Genomic DNA, 20,601 nt, shown 5'->3' on the forward strand with positions numbered 1-20,601 from the left:
TTTTTAATGTGTAGGCATGAGCCTATTGATACTGCATAGCTTCTATTTGTTGTGAATTTCACAAGTGTTAGCACATCTAGTAGACAGGCAGCACTTTTCTATAGATTTATGCATAGTTTCAAGAAGCTCACCCATATTTTTTCTCAAAATTAAACTAATTGTCTTCATTCTAAGTTTATTAGGTTTAAACACGAAATATTTTGGCGAATGTCTTTATTGAAGTTATATTTCAGGCACATTATCAAACTTGTGACAGCATTTTATGTGACCATATTATGTAAGCATGTTTACCTCGCCATCATTTTAAGGCTGTAGCAGTCGCTACATAAGAATGCTTATTAAACATCGAATACCCAGTGTTCATTAAAATATCGAATTAAGTAGCCCTAATCTCTCTGCATACTTTGCGTGCCTGGATAACTAATCTCGACCTCTCGACTTTTGAAATCAAAACCCCGAACCGAGAGTATCTGCATAAGTCTCAAGTGATCTGAAAATGCCCTTTCTGTTCATTCTTCTTTTTTTAAAACCTAACTCCCCTTTTATATTTATGCCCTCTTTTCAGCAAGATTGACAAGATGTTTGGTGAATTACATATCTTGCTGGGCATGTTGCTGCCATGCCAGTTATTGATTCATGCTGGAGCAGAAGCCAGCTGACCAGTGCAAGGTCGTTTATAATTGCCTCCCTCTGTTTTATCCCTCTTCCCAAGGGAGGGCTCAAAACAGACCTTCCCTACCTTGCACGTCCTTTTCCACAAATCATGATATTGACTAACACTGCTGGGAAGTGAACGGCAGCCTCCCCACTGAAAGACTTGTCTGCCAATGGTCAGTGTGCCTTGGGGAAAAAGCGAATCTCGAACGCATAAATATATAGCTTATGATAAGCGGTCACTGCAAACCCCTAACCATTCATAAGCAAATGTTATAATATAGAATTATGGTATTCTGTATTTTTATATAAGCTGGGCAGCTTTTTTAATTATACCCTTTATGTTGTCACCATCATTGTTTACCGTACTGAAGGGATTTCATGACACAATACATGTTGCTCATTTTACTACTGAACACTAAAATAAATAATTTGATTGCTAAATGGTATATAACATTCACGAGTGTGTGTGCCACTATAATATCTTTAGAATTCACTCTTTCTGGATATTTGTTTTTGCCAAGATGTTGTTTGACGTATGTGTCATCTCTTGGGCATAGCATGCTGCCTATAAAATGGTAAACATGCATGCATTTTTAATGAACATGTATGTTATTGGTATGAACAGAAACCCTACACAGTTGTAAGTCCTTACTATAATGCATCTATCTTTGAATTATATGCATTCGATCCTGAAAATACTAAAAAACATCCTTTGCCAGCTACAGATTTCAGCTCTTCTTTCCTCTAAGGTAACTTAACTAGTTCCGATTGGGTTGTGCAATTTAATGTAGGTTTTTTTTTAACAATATTTCAAGAACACCCTTTTCTCTTCCCACGTTCTTAATTGTGTGTCACTTACAACTACTAGTTGTAGAACATAAAGCCTCACGAGTCCCACAGTCGTGTCAGTTTGTGGATATTCATATACGTTTAGTATATTTCTTAGCTCCCTGGATAATTACTCCTATAAACAGCAGAGAGTAAAGGCGCACTGGTAGAAAGACGTCTGCAATTACAACCACTGCGATTTGAAAAACCATGAGGTTTTCTGCATTTCAATTAAAATGATGCAATAAAGGTGATTACCCTCTTCACTAAAATTCATAATGACATGTATCTAAGGTTTGTAGCTGCTGGTGCGGTCATGAACCACCGACCACATACTGACAGCTGGTTTGTGTGGTATGTGAATCTTATACTTTGTCACTCTGGAATGGTGTGAAGCAGCATCATGGGGAATGGGAAACATTTTTGAAACAGCATTGGTCCAATTAATGCACGAGCTGTAAAAAAAATAATCTCAAATCCTCTTTTGGTGATTCAAGAGCAAGGTAGAAGGTGTACTATTTCTTGCGAGTTACCATTCCTGCATTTGTATACAATTGCAGTAGTCTGCAAATCACTTGTCTTTGAAATCAAAGCATAGAATTATGTGTATTTGTGCCAAATGGACACACAGGCATTGTCTCCATCTAAACTTAAATATGTTAAGAATATTCAGCTACATGGATTGAGAAATACAGTAAATACGTTTTCCCCAAAAAATAAAATCCACAATATTGTAAATTTGTGATATAATTTGAAAACACGTGCGTGGAAGCTTGAGGAGCAGGTGCAGGTGGCTAACTGCAAAAAAGTATTGTTTTGATCTTATCATCACTTTCATCACAGGTTGCTAGTTAGTTTTGTTCCCTTCTTAAAACTGAACAGATCTTCATGACAAACAACAGTCGCAGATTTTCTACAGCCTTACGCCTGCCTCAAGGTGAGAAAGCTAATGAAAAATTGGCAGATTTAGTTTTTGTTTTTACTAGCGCACCATATGGTAAGAATTTGAGAACTAGCAACAGAACCTGTGAGTTTTCTTATTTCACATAATAAAACTGAATTTTTAATAGGCCGATAAGACCCGCCTTAAACAGTCAAACACGTATTCCAATACCTTATCACAATGTTTTGTTAATGTACCTAGTCTAAACTAAATTAAGTAAAGCTCAAGGCTCAGAAGTACTCAAGGGTATTATTTGTCACCCGCAACTCAGCTTCAAACAACTAGGGCCATATTTATTGAAAAGTGGCACAGCGATCTGCTGTGCCAAAATTGGCAGCACCGCGCTGCGTCACTTTGGAAACGCAGGTATGTGCCGTATTTAAGTGAATACGGCGCACCCCTGCGTTTACCCCTGCACTGGTGCTAAATTTAGCTGCCAGCGCCTAAGCAGGCATCCTTGCAACATCGTGCAAGGATGCCTGCATTAAGGGGTGTGATTGTTCATGTGTGGGAAGGTGTCCCTTCCTGCACATAAACAATCACTAATGGCGCTTTGACACTTCTGTGTGTACTGCACAATGCAGGACACACAGAAGTAACAAGGCGTCATGTCCAAATGATCGCTTATGTGCAGGAACGGCACCTTCCTGCACATAAACAGTAATTTCTGGCATTTTGCTTTTTCTAGGTTTGCAGCAGAATGCAACACGCATAGAAAAAGCAAAAAACAAGGAGGAATGCGCCCTGTTAACGCCACCCTGGGGGGTGGCATTAGATTTTGGCACTGCCTCAGGTTGACGTGATTTCATAAATCTGAGCATCAAAATGCAATGGGTGTTGCTGTGGCACGCCCACAGCAACACCAATTGCACGCCTCTTCCACACACAGTGCTGTGTGGGAAGGGGCTGTATTTACAAGGTTGCGTTAAGCCACAAAAAGTGGCTTAACGCCACCTTGTAAATACAGCACTGTTCTGAGCATCATAGGAGCGTCACAAAAAGTGACTCTCCTGTGGCGCTAGGGCGTTTAAACACAGCCCCTAGTTCGAAGGTAAGAAAAGTGGATATTTGTATGTATCTTCTTGCTGGTATAACAATGAAATTGTTCACTGATTTATTTGGATTCTAGTCACCAAGCCCCCTATTATCAGATAGGCGGAACAAGTGAGGTATTTATCACACGTGGAAAATACCATTGCCCCCAAACAGAAATATTTAGATGTAAAACTCTGACGTTTCAGCTTTCAAATGAGGTGTAACATGCAGAATTGGTATTTGACAAACTGAATTCCACGTTTTGCAATTTTGACCTGCCTTTTCTCTAATAAATGTAGGCATGTTTAACCTGCCTGAATTTATCAGAAGAGAGCCTGTGAGGGTGCACTCTGGAAATGGAGATGTGCTTACGCATAAAGCTTGAGTAAATCCATTTGGATGGTGGAAAAAGAGAACAGAAGATTCTTAAAAGTGGTGAGGGTGTATTTGAGCGTCTATTTCCCCCATGGAGAAAAATTCCAAACACTCTAAAATTCAAATTGGGGACAGAACCTAACAAAATAACTAAAATGAAACAGTTAAAGTAACAGCTGAGGTATGTTGCAAAAGGTATAAATCTAGTTCACTGTCTCCAAAACAATAAATTACGCTTCAGTCTATGTAGGTAAGCTTGCAGGAAAATCAGCAGTACCAGTATGACAACTTTGTATTGGGGACTTTAATTTTAATGTGAACTGGATTACTACCTTACATTTTGGCCCTTAGCAGGTAAATTTTCATTAAATTATGGTAAGTCAGTATATATAAAGAGGATGGATAGCGAAGATCTCTGATTCATCATTTTCCAGCCCTTGAAATAGTTAAAGTGACATTATGGGGGTCATTCTGCGGTCTTCTATGCAGACACTGAAATACGCGACGGGTGCGACTGCACCCGTCGCACCTTCCCACTACGCCGGCTCAATTCTGAGCCGGCGTCCTCGTGGGAAGGTTGATTTGCCCTGGGCTGGCGGGCGGCCTTTTGGCGGCCGCCCGCCAGCCCAGGGCAAATCCCAAAATACCCTCAGCGGTCTTTAGACCGCGGAGCGGTATTTTGGTGGCGGAACTTCGGCGGGCGGCCTCCGCCGCCCGCCGAAGTTAGAATCAGGCCCTATATCTGGAAGGCAAATATAACACATTATGAAATTCTCCAGTTAAAGCTCGTCTAACGAATCATACCTCATGCTCTAGACATGCATTGCTAATGTCCTCAAGTGATTTAAGATTATGTTACCTTTTTGTTAAGTCTTCTAAACAGTGCATGGTATTAACATAGATCACTAACTAAGATCATTGTGCAGTTGGAAGGTTAGGTATAGTCCAAAGTCAAAACACTGAGCACCCTCAACATAGATAGATAATACTTGTCTGCCAAGAAAAGGTAGCAATATTTATAGATTTCAATAAATATAAACATTGCAGGGACCAAAATGCTTCAGGTGCACAAAATAGGGCATAACGTGGATTTTAATGCCTATCACTGAAAAATCCATGACATGTTATTTTTACCCTGGTAAACGTTGGCAGGTTTGCAGTACAAAATGTATCCGGGGTCTGGTGCTTATCGCTCAGCTCTTAATTACGGTATATATACTAAAAGGAGTTAGCACACATATCACAAATATTTGGGCTGACCCTAATCAGAGCATGTGCTTTGACAAAGACATTGGCCTGATTTAGGGTTTAGAGGTATTTGAAAAGTGTCCAAGAGTGCATGAGACCTAAAATATGGAGGAAATTCATGGGCTGAATTGAATTAGTCAGAAGCCTGGTATGGTGGAGATTATGCAGTCACTGAATTGTACTCCATATTTAGAAGATCCTCTAGACACTGAAGGATTTTCAAATAAAGCATATTATAAACCGGGCCCATACTTTCCACAATTAGTAGTATTAATGGATGATAAAAATGGATGAAGCATGTAAACAGTGTCCTAAAAATGTTTGACATGTACATACAGATTTTATCATAAAGACATTTTGTGATATCATAAGACTTTACAACAATAATGGTGATGTTACTGGAGATGCTACATGTGTTCTCATCATCAATTATGTAATTTAAGATTTCATTAGTACTGCCATTGGCATCTTTTCAAATTCCATCAGTGATGCCCTGTATAATCTCACAACAGTGTCTGATGGGGTGTGAGTCACGCTTTGGGAGTGGCCCTCAATGTCAATTTTCAAAGTTATCTTTATGTTTTGTTATGGAACCATAATGTCTCCATATCTTTGTTAGTCTCGAAGTTATGTACAGAGCCTGCATAAGTGGCATAAGTAGAGAATACAGAGGAAGCCCAGCACACATCCTAATTCCAGCTGTAGGCCAAGAGTAGCAAGGGTTAAGTACCTGTGTTAAGTATCACCCTCGCTTTGCACAGATTTAGCAATTGGTCAGGTCCTGCAACAACTCCCTGGTAATGGGTACTTGGGGCCAAGACTTACTCTAGCAGAAGTCACCAGCAAGGCCCAGGACAGGTTGAGTTGGAAGGGGTTATCTGACTCTTCGGGAAAAGGGGCTTCCTTCAGCTTGTTGTTTCCCTGTAGCTCACCAGAAGGTCAGCCAAATGATTCTTGAGATCCACTTATTTGTCCTTGAAACAAATGGGAGAAGGACCAGGGTTTCAAGCCTCCTCAAAGGTCTCAACAGCAGGTACAGACCATTTTCTGTCTTTCACTGATCCAACAGTTTTCTGAAGAGAGTGTCCAGGGACTATCACATTTATGCCTGGCACTAGTCTGTGGGTGGAGGTGATGCCCAGTAAATCCATAAACAATAGGGAAAAAGATCTCTGTGATAACTCTCACCTCTTTGCAGCAGTTACTGTGTGCTCTATGCCAGAAAACCCTCCACAGCCCAAGATGGTGAAACACTGCACCCTTTCTGTGTGACCACCTCGCAGGTGTGGCCAGAGAAATGAGCGGTCCCTCCTCTGTGGTCAATTCTATCCAGTTCTTGGGGAACTTCTATCCTAGTAGGATTGATGCCTTCCTGCCTACGGGAATAAAGAAGTGCCCTTCTCAGGTGTCAGGTAACATTTGCCTTACCTGTGACTAGGTAGACATCTTTGAAGCTAATCAAGTTCTTGTCCCCCTTAGTATCCATCATTGTTCTCTTCTGGGATCCTCATTTAGGACTACAAGCCAGTTTTTTAAGGTCCCAGTTTTCGCAGGGTTGTCCTGTCACAGTTCAGGTCTCTCCTTTTAAATGACCCTCATGCCTACACAGCCATGCATAGTTGTTCCAATAAACTTCATAAATATGCCAGACTGGTCTTGTTGACCCTTTTTCTTAACCCAAACTCTGTCCCTAGATCTAGTAACAGGAGACGTGCCTGTTCAAATCCCGTTTCCTTGTGCTGTGCATGAGAACTTGAGTTTTTGTGATTTGGCGGCCTTTATGGAATGGTGCATTCAATATAGGTTATGCCCATTTCTCCATGCCTCTTCTTGGCTTCAACTTACAGTGAGAGCGAGTCACAGTGTCTTGAGTTACAACAACTACTCCTGATTCCAGCAATCCACTTCAGAAAAGACTTGCAGCCCAACTTCCTGTGAATTGGCAAACATCACAGCTTTGTTGCTCTCTCCATCTGTGACACCATCTAAAAAGAAAAAGGCAATTAGCAGAACCATAAGAAGAATCAGTGTACTGAATGTCTAAATAAGCAAACCCGAAAAGAAAGACTGTTATTTATCTTTACTAAAGTTTATTGCAATATGCATCAAGTGGCAGGCAACATGGTGCTTCTTCTTCAGCTGACAGAACAATAGCGTGTGCATAAAAATAACTCTTCTATGAAGAATCTGAAGTAAATAGAGTCATGGCTTGCTTGATGTAACTATGAGTGTGGTGCAAGCTTTGCCCTGAATTTAAGAATATTTATTTTTAGTACAGTACAGATCTTAAATCATGTGCTAACCTAATTGTGTGTGCTATGGAGTCTGTTATTTCTCCTCAATGAACAACCTACAATAGTGTTGAGCCTAATGAAAAGCCACATTAAAGAGAAAAAAAAAGAGACAGAACACTGGGAACCCTGAGAACATGACCTCCCTAAGAAGTTGCAGAATACTTGCCAACATCTTTTCCTATCCTCTTTCATCTCATCCCCATTTCCCTCCAAGGTTATTCACCAGTACCTGTTTTCCTATTGCACGTGTTGAGGGATAGCCTAGAAATGAGTGGGTAGACTTCCTTCGGTCCTGAAGAACCTCGCTCTTTAGGTGAGTGGATTTCCATAGCTTGACAGGTAGCAGTTGGGGTTTATCCAAGTGCACCTCTAGAAGCTTTAGGCAAGTAAAAGGCAACTTCCCCTTAATTTTTCTTACAAATGTAACTTTACCAGAGAATTGGGCTGCTTGTAATACATATTTAAAATATTTTATTTTTAAAATGAAACTTGTAGGTGTTCCTTAGTGTGAGAAACTAGGGCTGATTGCAGAGGCCCCATAACTTTTTGCCCCCATTTTCCACTTTATGCTGGTGTTTTCCTGACTCTGATGGTGCCCTGGGTACTGCTAACCAGTCCCAGGGCCTGTGCTCTGTGTAAAATGGATATGCAAATTAGGCTAATTATAATTGGCTAAGTTAACCTACCTATAAGTCCCTAGTATATGGTAGGGCATGTAGGTTTAGGGACCACAGCATAGGTGGTGCACACCTAGGTGCATTGCTGATGTGCCCAGTGTCATTTTAAAAGCAAGCCTGCCTTGCTGGCTGCTTTTAAATTAAAGTTATATGCAAATTCGACTTTGGAATTAAAGGTACTTCCAAAGTCTTAAACTACCTTATTTTTACATATAAGTCACCCCTAAGGTGTGCCCTATGTGCCCCTAGGGCTGGGTGCCATGTAACTATAAGCAGGGACTTTATAAAAATAGATTTATAAGCCCTGGTGAGGTAAAAACAGCCAAATTCGTTTTTGCCTCATTGAAGTAAATGGCCTTCATAGGCTAGAATGGGCAGACTTTATTTTAAATTTTAAAGTCTCCTTAAATGTTACATACCAAGAATTTGGTATCAAATTGATTGTTGTAATAAATCCCACAACTTCCAGTTGTGGGATTTAATATAACTTGTCCAGGTAAAAAGTTTAGACTTTACCTAAAAAGTTGCCAATTTCAGCTCTGCATTGTTTTTGCTGCTGTGCTCTGATTGGCCAGCCTGCAGCAGCTTCTGCCAGGCTACTTTAATGAGGTGTGAAGTGGCCTGGCTTCACACAAAGGAATGTGCTTGGGGGAGAGAATATCCCCTCAGCAGATGGTGAGGCAGGAAGGGGGAGGGCTGCCAAACTGGTCTTCAAAGGCAGAGAAGGACATCTGGAGCACCCAGCAACACCCCCACATCCTGCAACCCCAGACAGCTAGGTGCCCCCTTGATTAGATTAGGAGAGGGCAGGAGAGGGGTGTGTTTATGATTTTTAGCCACACCAGTGGGTGGGCTCAGCCAGATCTCTCCTCCAAAAATCAGATTCATCCATTTTGGATTTTTAGAGACTGTTGCCTTCTGGGATGGATTTTTGCCACACTTCCCAGGAAGTGGTCATCACAGTGGGACGACCCTGTCCCTGATTGGAGAACCAGGGCCCCCCTGCTTTTCACCCAGGAGCAAGGATAAAACTGGCAGACCTGCACCCACGCCTCAGATCCCCACCAAATTTCAAGAAGAAGGAATTACAAGGAGAAGAAGGACTGCCCTGCTGGACCCCTGGCCTGCACCTGGACCCTGCACTCAGAAAGACTGCACCACAAGAAGGACTTTGCCTGGCTTCAACTGGTTCAAGGAGGGACTCCCTGTTTGCTACAGGTGAAAAATTGCTAAACCAGAGTCCCCTGCACCAACTCCTGAAGAAAGCGACCAGCTGACCACTGTCCAGTGGCCAAAAAGGAGTTTGCGCCAGGTGTATTCTGGGAGTTGAAGTCCGCACTTCCCAAGGACCATCACAGAACTTCTGGACCCTTGGGGAGAGCTGTGGACCCCAAAAGAACCTTAAAAGAACATCTGTGTGAAGCCCCAGAAGTTTGGAAAAGATTGGAGAATTTTTGAAAAAAAGCTCCATAAAGTGACCGACCCGACGCAGAAATTCTAGCCGGCTTGCCTCAACCGCGACCCGGCCTGACTTCGTGGTTCGTCCCGGTAAAGAAAAACATCCAAAAAAGAGACTAAGTCCGAACGTAAAAAGTTGACCGGGACCTTCCAGCCATCGTATCCGAGAAGGGCTCCACGGACGTCGGATCAAGATCCAGGTTTACCCCGGTCGAAGGATTTTCATCTCGAAAAAACGACTAAGTCCGAAGGTAAAAATCACCACCGAGGAAACCGACTTCGCGTATCCGGACAAGGGCTCCAGGAGGTCGGATCCAACTGGCAGGTTCGTCCCGGGGAAGAAAAACATCAAAAAAGAGACTAAGTCAGAAGGTAACTTTTTAACCGAGGCCTCCCGCGACTTGTAGCCGAGCAGGGCTCCATCGCGGTCGGCCTGAAAGTTTGACTTTGCCCCGGTCCTGGTGCAACCAGATGACCCGATTGGCGCTTTTTGTTTCTAAGCGCTAGAAAATAATAATACTTTAAAAATTCATATCTCCGGTTCTCCTGAACCGAGTTTAATCGTTTTTGTGTCATTTTAAAGATAAAAATATAAGCTATTTTTATAAATTGTTTTTGGATTTTTAAACTGTTTCCTGTGTTTTATTTAATTACTGTTTTGTGATATTTGAATGCTTTACACTTTGTCTCCTAAGTTAAGCCTTGACTCTCGATGCCAAGCTACCAAGGGTAGAGCTGGGATTAATTTACTGAGACCTAACTGTACTTATGTGGAGGTTTGTGGCTTGTTGCTAGGTGTAGGTACCTACCTGCCCTACCAATAACCCATTTTCCAACACCTAGCCAGAGAAAACATAATTAAATGTAATAGTGTATCCCTATGCTTTCCCATTAAAACAGGCAGCCTTGCTACATTGAAAGCAGCTTTAGAAACCTTTTCGATGTAAGAATATTTAACTTTTACATATGCTACTTTTAAATATCATGCTTTTAAATACTGTGCACTTAGCCTTGTGGGCAGTAAGGCCTACTTGGGGGAGACATGTTTTCAAATAACAAACTACAATAGTGTTGAGCCTAATTAAAAAACACATTAAGGAGGAAAAAAAGAGACCGAAAACTAAGACCCCTGAGAACACGACCCTCTAAGAAGTTGCAGAATACTTGCCAACATATTTTCCTATCCTCTCTCATCTCAACCACATTTTCCTTCAAGGTTAATCACCAGTACCTGTTTTCCTCTTGCACGTGTGGAGGGATAGCCTAGAAGTGAGTGGGTGGACTTTCTTCGTTCCTGAAGAACCTCGCCCTTTAGGTGAGTGGATTTCCATAGGTTGACAGGTAGCAGTTGGAGTTTATCCAAATGCACCTCTAGAAGCCTTTTCATATTTAAAAGAAATGTTTTTAAGCCTGTCAAAAGGTGTTATTTTGAGAAGCAAAACTTGCAGTTTTACAACTGCACAGTGGGTTACAGTAGTAAGTCTGCAGTCATGTTTACACAGGCATTGTAGTGGGAGACACAATGAGTGCTGTAGTCCACTAGTGACTTTTAGGCCTGGTGTACCCTTTCTACCAATAACTAGGAATGTGCAGGCAAGTTAAATATGCCACTTATGGGTATAGGATCAGAGTGCATACACTGGGGTCTGGTTAGTAGATTTGCAGTACACAGAGTAAGTAAAAAAGCAGCATCAGTCCACAAAAAGTGAGTGGTCATGCACAAGATGCATTTTCCTACACTCCAACACTACTCCACTTGATAAAAGTTTTAGTGTATGCCAATGTATTGCTATAGCTCCATACCCACAAACATTAGGGAAAGTGTTTACTTTAAGGAGCTCATATTTTCTTTTTTAACTCCATACCCACACCCATCTGGGAAAGTGTTTAGTTTTGGGTAGTTCATATTTCCACTTCTACTTCCAGTGAGAAATGTTTAATTTTCTGGAGTTCAGTTTTGCTATTGTGAGTCTAGCCCGCACCTACTTAGGAAAGTTCTTGATTCTGGATAGTGCAGATTTTCTAAGCTAATTCTAACACATTGCAAAATGTATTTCACTTTAGCAGTTCTGACGTATTAATGTCTAAAAGGCAAACAGCTAACAATGTTATTACTTACATTAACCTTAAGTAACACGAAATGTTATCTAAATTGTATTTTTGTATTAAAAAAAATATATTATTATGTAATATGTAATTAATTTGAAAAACATTCACATCATATTTACAGAAAATCTAATCCTGCTCCTATACATTTGATTCAAGGTACTTAACAATCCCAAATGTGAGCATCAAGTCTATTCGAACCTCACCTCCCACTTGTTCCCAAAGTAAAATCCCCACAATTAATGCACACAAAATTCAAAGTAGTAGCTGCTCCAAAGTACACCTCCTAAGCAGATGATAATGTAATGGTGCACCATAGGGACATACAAATGAATCCAATCAAATGTCAATTATTCCATTTCTTCTTTATTCCAAAATGGTTATTACTGTATGGTCCAATAATTCCATACAACGGATACACAGCAAACGTGTTTTATTCACTTCATTAAATTCTTCAAGGCATCATAAATTCTAGTGGGTCATGACCATTTATTCTCAGGAGAATGGTTTCCTAGCTCATATTTTATAACCAGTATGTTACGTCCCAGTGCATTGCAAATCACTGCCTTACTACAAGAATAAAGTAAGGGGAACATCACAGATGACACCAAATCCATTTTGTGCAGCAAAAGTCTGAACACCATGCCAAAAGTAAGTAAAATAGGAGAATTTGTGATGCTCTGAAGAAGTTTACAAAGTGAATGAAACACATTGGCTATTTATCTGTTGTGTGGCATTATTGGTCCATTAATTCTAACCACGTTTTTAATTTAAGGTACTCACTTAAAAACAAATAGGGCAAATTTATGAGAGGCTTGTACCGCTGGTGTATCACTTTTAGTTATGCAGTGGTGGTGCATACCTCTCAACCATATCAATGAGGCCATGCGAAGCGTGGATTTGAATGGATTCATAGATTTTGAGTAAGTCAATGTAGCCCAAGTCACTGCATTGCCTTACTCTGCACCAGGGAGACATTCCATGGACGTTGCAGTGGGTTTTCCCATGCAACACCCATGGATCGTGACGGATCCATGGTTTTGATTTTGTTAAGGAATGTGCCCTTTTTTACATGAGAACAATCCTGCCAACAACACAGACACCCTTGCACTACAGTGCAAGGGTGTCTGCATTGGAGCTAGGCACCCAAAACTCCACAAGTGCAGTTGGAAGGGACAGGAATGTGCTGAATCACATAGATATGGTGCATTCCTGCCCTTTCCTTTTGACGCATATCACTATAGCAAGATGACTTGCTGTTCTGCCCTGCACTAAAATTTAATAAATTTGGCCCAAACTTTTGCTTTCCATTGCATGCAGACACTCACACATGGCATGTTTGCTTTCCTACCTGGGCCCTGATGCGCAACCATGGGACAAGTGTCACCAGCACACACCTGAGCCATCTGGGACACCAGTGTCTTTTCCCAGTCACATGCGTTTCTCCCTCCGGTAATGCATAAAACAAATGGTGGTCCTGGGATACGCTTATCAGTTCTTCCCCAAGATTCTGATGCTTCAGGAGTCCCACCTCCTGGGAAATTAGTGCCCCTTCCTGGCATGCTGGGGCTATGACAGAGTCTTCCTCTCTGGTGTTGCCCAGGGCTCCCGAGGGCAGCCATCAACATTGTTGTTTCCCTATGGCCATTACTTGGGAAGTCAGGGACCCTAAGGGGCCCACCACTTTAGTTAGTGTCTACGCACCCCCAGTGTCTCTGGATGCCTTCTTTCAAGATCTTTCCCCAATTCTTCTTCGCCTCCCTCCAGGTCTGACAGTCATTGGAGGGGTTTTCAGTGCAGTCCCTGCTCCCAAAGTAGACACCACTGGTCCCCCATCTGCTGCCTGCCATGCCAGAGCACACCACTACTCCGATTGGACCACAACTCTGGGCCTTTGTGATGCTTGGCATTTGTGGAATCTAATTTCCACACACTTCTGCAGCTGACCACACCAACTCCTGCATTGATCTCCTCTTTATGCTAGCACCAGACTGTGTGTGAATTCAAACATCTAGAGTCTCTCTCATGGCATATCCGACCATTCCTGTCTCTTCCCTCATCTTGGCCTCACCATCGCAGGCCCACACCCCACGTTGTGGCTCGATGCTTGGTATCTCCAAGAAAAAGCCTATACTCGGGCTCTTGGCGAGGACCTACAGGCTTATTTCCAATTCAGTGTGGGTTCTGTTGACTCAGCTGGTATACTTTGGGCAGCTATCAAAGCGATGACCGGGGCTGTGCAAAGGGGCATATTAGAGTGATGGAGCATGCTCAATGCCTCCTCATCACACAACTAAAGGCCTGCGTCTTCGGACTGGAAATAGACTTGCCTACCAACCTTCTGGGTAAGGTCTCCCAACAGTTGAGCCTAATTTGTGAAAAGATCCATCTTCACTTGATGGACGCAGTGAAGCACATATGGCATGCCACAACAGCCAGAATCTGTGGCTGGGGGGATAAAAATGGTAAGCTCCTATTTTGGATGGCCTCTTGCCCACTTGCAAACAGGATCATCCCTGAAATAGTGGACAGCATGGAGTGACTCACCACTCCCTCCATGACATAGCCAACCAGTTTGCATGTTACCAGCTCTGCCTCTACATGAAACCCACTTACCAGACCTCGGACCGGCCCTCCAATTCCTGCATTTGAATGTGCCCTTACCGCTGCTGTGACACTCTGAGACCCAGAGGCATTTATAAGTCTTTGGCAGCCTAAGAGATTGGCAAGGCCATTTCCACAGTTGCCTCTGTATAAAACCCAGGCCCAAATGGCTTCCCCATAGAACATTATGCCAAATTTAGAGACCTTGATTCTCCACCTCTTAGCCCTCTATGGCGAGGTGGAATGGACTGGTGCCTTCCCACCCCACCCGACCTTGATGCAGCCACCATAGTGGCCATCCCAAAGAAGCAGCCTTCCCCCCTCTTGTGAAGCCTACCACACAATGTATTTCATTAATGGCAAATTCAATATATTCGCCACTCTGGTAGCCACCCAGCTTCAAGGGTTCTTTCTATGCTCATTCACCCAGATCAGTGCAGCTTAATGGCTGCTTGCAGTACACGGCACTGCCTTTGCCACCTTTACGCTTCATGTAGTTCAAGCCCACTGTCACTGCCTTCCAAAAAATCTGGCCTTGCTCCTTATAGACTTTGATAAGGACTTTGATTCGGTGGACTGGATATATCTGGGATGTGTGCTGGAATGCGCCAGCTTTGGGCCCTGTTTCCGAAGGCTTGTCCTGACCCTTTACACCAACCCCACTGCACGGGTCCAGTAGAACAGTGTGCTCTCTAAGGCCTATTCCATCTGGAGGAGGACACAACAGGGTTGCTTCCTATAGCCCCTTCTTCTTTCATTAGCTCTTGGACCTCCAGCACATCACCTACCATGCATTGCCCAGGGACAAACGCAACGAGGACTGCATAGCACTGTATGCTCATGATGTCCTCCTTTACTTGGCAGTCCCAGTAGTCAGTGGTCCCCCTTGTCTATAAATCCTTTACTTATTCGGAGATATCTTGGTCATCCCCTCCCGTTGAATTTGATGGGCCATAAAGCCCTTTTACAAGATGATGATCCTGACGAGATTTCTTTGTGTCTTTCAGAACTTGCCTTTTCCCGTATAGCGAGCCTGATTTTGAGCTCCAGGCAGAGCCCTAGACAGGAAATCAAACTCTTTTCTCTGACGCTAATCTCGGTCCTGCCTGGCTCTGGCTTAAAGTCAAAATCCCCCATTCAATGGTGCCCTGAGGATGACAAATCTCTACCTATATTATCTTGCATCCCAACTGCTGGTGGTGAACAACTGGTTCATCGGGGTGGTCCACCTTTCACTTAGAAGTATGACTCTGGGGTTCCCTCAGATCATGGCACTGGTTTATAGTTCACTGGTTCATACTGCCATTCTGTGGTGGCCAGGACAGCCTTCTTCAGGTGGAGGGCATCCCTGGACCATTGTTGCTTGGACAGGTGCCTTACTCAACAGCTCGCCTTCTGGGATGGTAGCTGGGCCTGAGAGCTGGGGGCGGTGGAGGGCTTCAGGAGATTGGACCTTACCGGTTTGACGTTGATCAGGGACTTGTGGACTGGAACCCACATGGGATCCTTTCAAGACCTTTAAGCTAAGTACATGCTCCATTCTACACAATTTTGCAAATACCGACAGCTGTGATACACACTCCAGGCACAGGTACCCCAAGATGCCCTTCTCCCAGAATTCAGGCTGTTGGAGGCTAAACTGCTTATGGGTGCCCTGGACAAAGGGTGCATTTCTCAAATCTACTGCACCCTAATCATCAATTCCCTATGGTCATGAGACCATCTTTTGAGTGGCTGGGAAGGGTGAGTAGGTCCAATGGATGACATGGGATGTTGGGATGCTCTGATGGCCCCCTGGGTCCTCACCATCTCCTCCTGGTTATGCCTGATCCAGACTTACTACTATCAGTGTGCATACCTTGCCCCGCCCCAACAATACTAAGCAGTAGCCCTACCCACACATGCTTGACCCTGCGGTGCACACACCTCTGCCGATTTCGTACATATGGTGTGGTCCTGTCCTTTGGTCCAGATCTACTGGGCTGCAGTGGTAACAGATCTGATCGATGTTCTGGGCTTGGAGGTGGATCATTTGCCATTGAGGTTCCTGCATGGAGTGATGGAAAGTTCTGGGAACTGGAGGGCTGATAGGACCAGTCTGGGAACTGCACTTATGGAGGCCAAACATGACATAGTCGCCAGCTGGAAGGATCATGTCCCTTCCCTTTAATTTGTTCTGGTGGAAGCAAGGAGTTGAATGGTGTGCCCAGCAGGAGTTCCCTACATATGAGGCCCAGGATTGCCCAGTGAGACAGGACCGAGTGTGGGGGAAATGGCTGGGACAAATGGAGTAAGATATGTGCTTCCCTGTTTGTGTTTTGCAGCATACCTATCACAAGCTGATGTCACCCTGTTGTCATAGCTAATAGATCACTGTCCCGTGATGCCCAATGTGATTGTTCTACTTCTGTGTCTTGAAGTGCATTGTTATTGCCTGAAAAAGTCAATAAAACTGTTTATCAAAAATAAATGTGGGCCAAACTATTTTAAATTGCATGTCAATTGAAAAGCTCGTTAAAATACATTATGTATTTTTGTGATAAGGAACTTCAAATATTTCTCCCCTTTACTGGCTAACATATTAAAAACATTACTCATTTTTCATAAGTGAATACTTGCCTTTTTATTTGTTTAAAAGAATTATGTTATTAAATATAAAATATGATTACAATATCCTTAATATGAAATAAAACCTATATATTTATAATTGTGTCTATTAAATGTGTTAAAATATTATTTCAATTATTTTAGCTCATTCATTCAGTAAAAATGTAATTATGTATAACTAAATAATCTTTTATTTAAAACTGTTCACACCCCTTTCCCATACAAACCCAGAGCCCATAAAAGCAATGCAAAATGATAAATTCTATCCACTGATTCCACCTATTTACTAATTATGAAATATGTACAAATATTATACATATATTGTTATTTCTTTTTCAAATAGGTTGAACCTTATTCCCCCAAAACACCACAACTCGTTAAAAAGCAATAAGAAGTAATTAATAACAAATTCACAAACTACAAACTAGAAAACCAATAGCACGTTAAAGCTAATAGAACGTTAAAAATAAGTCGTATATGAAGCAATACAACAAAATTAAAATGAAGAAATATGTTTTTAACATAAACAGTATGCCACATAAAAAACGTAACCAAAATACAATGTTCCAACAATTCGAACACATTACAAAAACCTTATAATAACATAAGAAAATTAAAAATAAAGCTCAATAAAAATCAGACATACAAATTATATTTTAAAAATCCAATAAAACAACATTACATACAGTGATATTAAAGTAGATGATAATATGATATAAGCACTGATGTCTTTTATATAGATTAAAAAAAATCGATGTTCTTACTTTCCATATTATGTGCTATTATGTTCTGGATACCAAGTTGTTTTCGAAAATTATTGTCCAGCTATATTCTGAGACAATTTAAATAAAGGTGAAGCACTTCTCCAGATCATCATTAATTTTATTTTCAATCACTGTTGTCTATTCGCCAAACAATTATTATTCTCAGATAATATTAGTCGGTTGAGGACAAAGAAACATATAGCTGTTGTATGTTTCTGATACGATTTCAAAAATATGGATTGACAATTTACAATGGCGGGGTGGGTGCTGATGGAAGGGTCCAGGGCCTGATGATTTGCTCTATCTGATTCTATTGCTCCTTCTAGGTGCTCACGATAGCCCAGAAATATGCAGTTCTGACATTTTGGTACAGAGCATTGAGAACTCAGGAGGAGCGTTCACATAATGTTGGCATTCACTAATACATAAATGGTCCGTTATCTTTTTGCTGCGTAATGGAACTGCATTATGAACTGCAAGATTTAGAGTGAGTTCTATGGGCAGTGCCAGTTTGCCATATGGTGACACCAAAACGCAGGGAGAAACGAAATACCAGCACTGTTTCCAGAAAGTTGAATATCCCTCTAGTACATTGATAACAATCATCCACAATAAATGTGAATGGCCAGTTTCTGGTAAGGGGCTGGTTATTTGATGCTTAAACCTCACAATTATAAATATGTTGTGCATAGCTCATCTATGGCTATACTTACCCAGATCGTCATAATTGTGATGGTCGATCACGCTTGCTTTTTGCCTATTGGATTAACAGTATGGGATAGTATCAAAAATTGTTACAGAGTAAAATCCCGTGTCAGCAGTGGTTCTAGTTAATATGAGTGCAAAGATGTGCACTGACAATTTAATAATAAAGAGGAAATGACAAATGGTTGAACAAATTACAATGCAGGCAAAAACAGGATGAGCTTGAAATTTCATGTACTAAGGCCCATATTTATACTCTGTTTGCACCAGATTTGCTTCATTTTTTTACGCAAATCCAGCACAAACTTAACTCCATATTTATATTTTGACGCTGGACTGGTCTAGCGTCAAAAGTATGGAGTTTGCGTCATTTTAAGGATGCGTGAAACCGCCTTGTGTCAATGAGATGCAAGGTAGGCGTTCCTGCCTAAAAAATGACTCAAACACCTTAGCACCATGTTAATCCAACAGGGCAAAAATGAAGCACGTGGGAGGTGGACCTGAAAAATGACACTAATCCCGATTTGCGTCAAATTCTAATGCATGGGTCAGGGCAGGTGTTAAAATGAGGCAAACACACCACTACTTAAGGAAAACACACACAAGCAACATCATAGCCCAACCAGACAACATGGAGGTGCTACTGATGCAGCATGCTAGACGACGCAGAGCACAGGACCAACAGCAGCAGTCACTATCACCCCAACGTGGCCCCCAAAGGCAACGCAGAAGGCAAAAGAGGGTCTTGAGGAACAGCACAACCCATCATGGCCTCAGGGAACAGGACATCATAAGCAGATATAGACTCAATTGTGAAACCATACAGCAGCTGTTGCACCAAACTGAGCCACAAATAACAGCCAGCCTGCAGACACACACATTATATCACCGGTGACCAAGCTGCTAGCTGTCCTCCATATGTTGGCAAGTGGCTCCTTCCAAACAACGGGTGCCCTGGTCGCTGGGGTATCACAGCCCTCATTCTCCACCTTCCTTCCCAAGGTCCTAGATTCCATCATCTCCCTCACACCCCACCACATCAGCTTCCCCAAAACCCAGCAGAAGCAGCAGGAGATCAAACAGGGGTTTTATCAAATACATGGCTTCCCGCATGTGCTTGGTGCAATTGACTGTACCTATGTCCGGATTGTGCCCCCTGCAGCAACAGAGCATCTATTCCAGAACAGAAAGCACCTGCCTTCCATAAATGTGCAGGCCTTAGTTGACCACCAGGGATTGTTTGCCAACGTCTTGGCCAAGTATCCTGGGAATGTACATGATTCCTTCATTTTCTGCCACAGCACAATCAATCAGCATTTCCAGGATGGACAATATGGGAATGGCCTTCTTGTCGGTAAGTCCATAAACCTAGCAATGTACACAAAGCACAGCACAGCAACCCTGTCGGACTCACAATACATACACTACTACATTGACATGTGGGCAGGAAGACACTGAGGTGTGACACAGCTAGTTATGTTTTACTCCCTGACACAATGGGATACACACCTATGGACTAATGACAGCTGCCACAAACATTAGCTGCCACTCTAGAGCTACAAGGGACTAATGTGAATGCACACAGTGACACTGACATGGTCTGCACTGGAAGTACAACTTGGAAGATGAACCATTTACAATTACATTATGCCACATAGTCAATCCGACACCCTCCCAAGCAATATGTAGCGTGGAAGGGGTGTGCAATGTGTGTTGCAGCAGGTCTAACACCATGAGACACATAGCATGATGATGCAAACTCACATGTAGGTGACACGGAAATACTGAGGCAGTCCCAACATCATACATCACTCCCGGGGTGCTGTTGCCAGGTATCAATAAGGAAGTGGACTGTGCTATGAACACATATTGATGTGTCACTAATGCAAACTGCACACTGCTGCACACACTGAAAGAGCCATTTGTTCATCAAAATAGCATATGCACAGAGAGATAGCCCTTCCTGCACAGATACATCCACCTCCACAGGGCAGTTAGCCAGGTTACCTGGAGCAAGTTTGGTAGTGTAGGTGCACGGTTGCACATGAGCCACTGGCAGAGGGAACTACAAAGGTTTGCCTAGAACCAAGTCACATGGGACAATTGTGCATTGTCAATACTGAACACCTCGGTGCTGCCAACTTTTTGAGGTGTGTTGTGCATTGTCACCAAGCCAAATCAAAGGGCCTCACTGTTGCATTTCATCTGCAATGACATTTGTCTAATTTGATGGGATGTCCAGGCCATGTAGTGCAACTATGTTACCACCACATCGGAATATATTTTGTGTGTGAAAGTAT

This window comes from Pleurodeles waltl, chromosome 1_2, assembly GCF_031143425.1.
Source record: "Pleurodeles waltl isolate 20211129_DDA chromosome 1_2, aPleWal1.hap1.20221129, whole genome shotgun sequence".
In the NCBI taxonomy this organism is placed as follows: Eukaryota; Metazoa; Chordata; class Amphibia; order Caudata; family Salamandridae; genus Pleurodeles; species Pleurodeles waltl.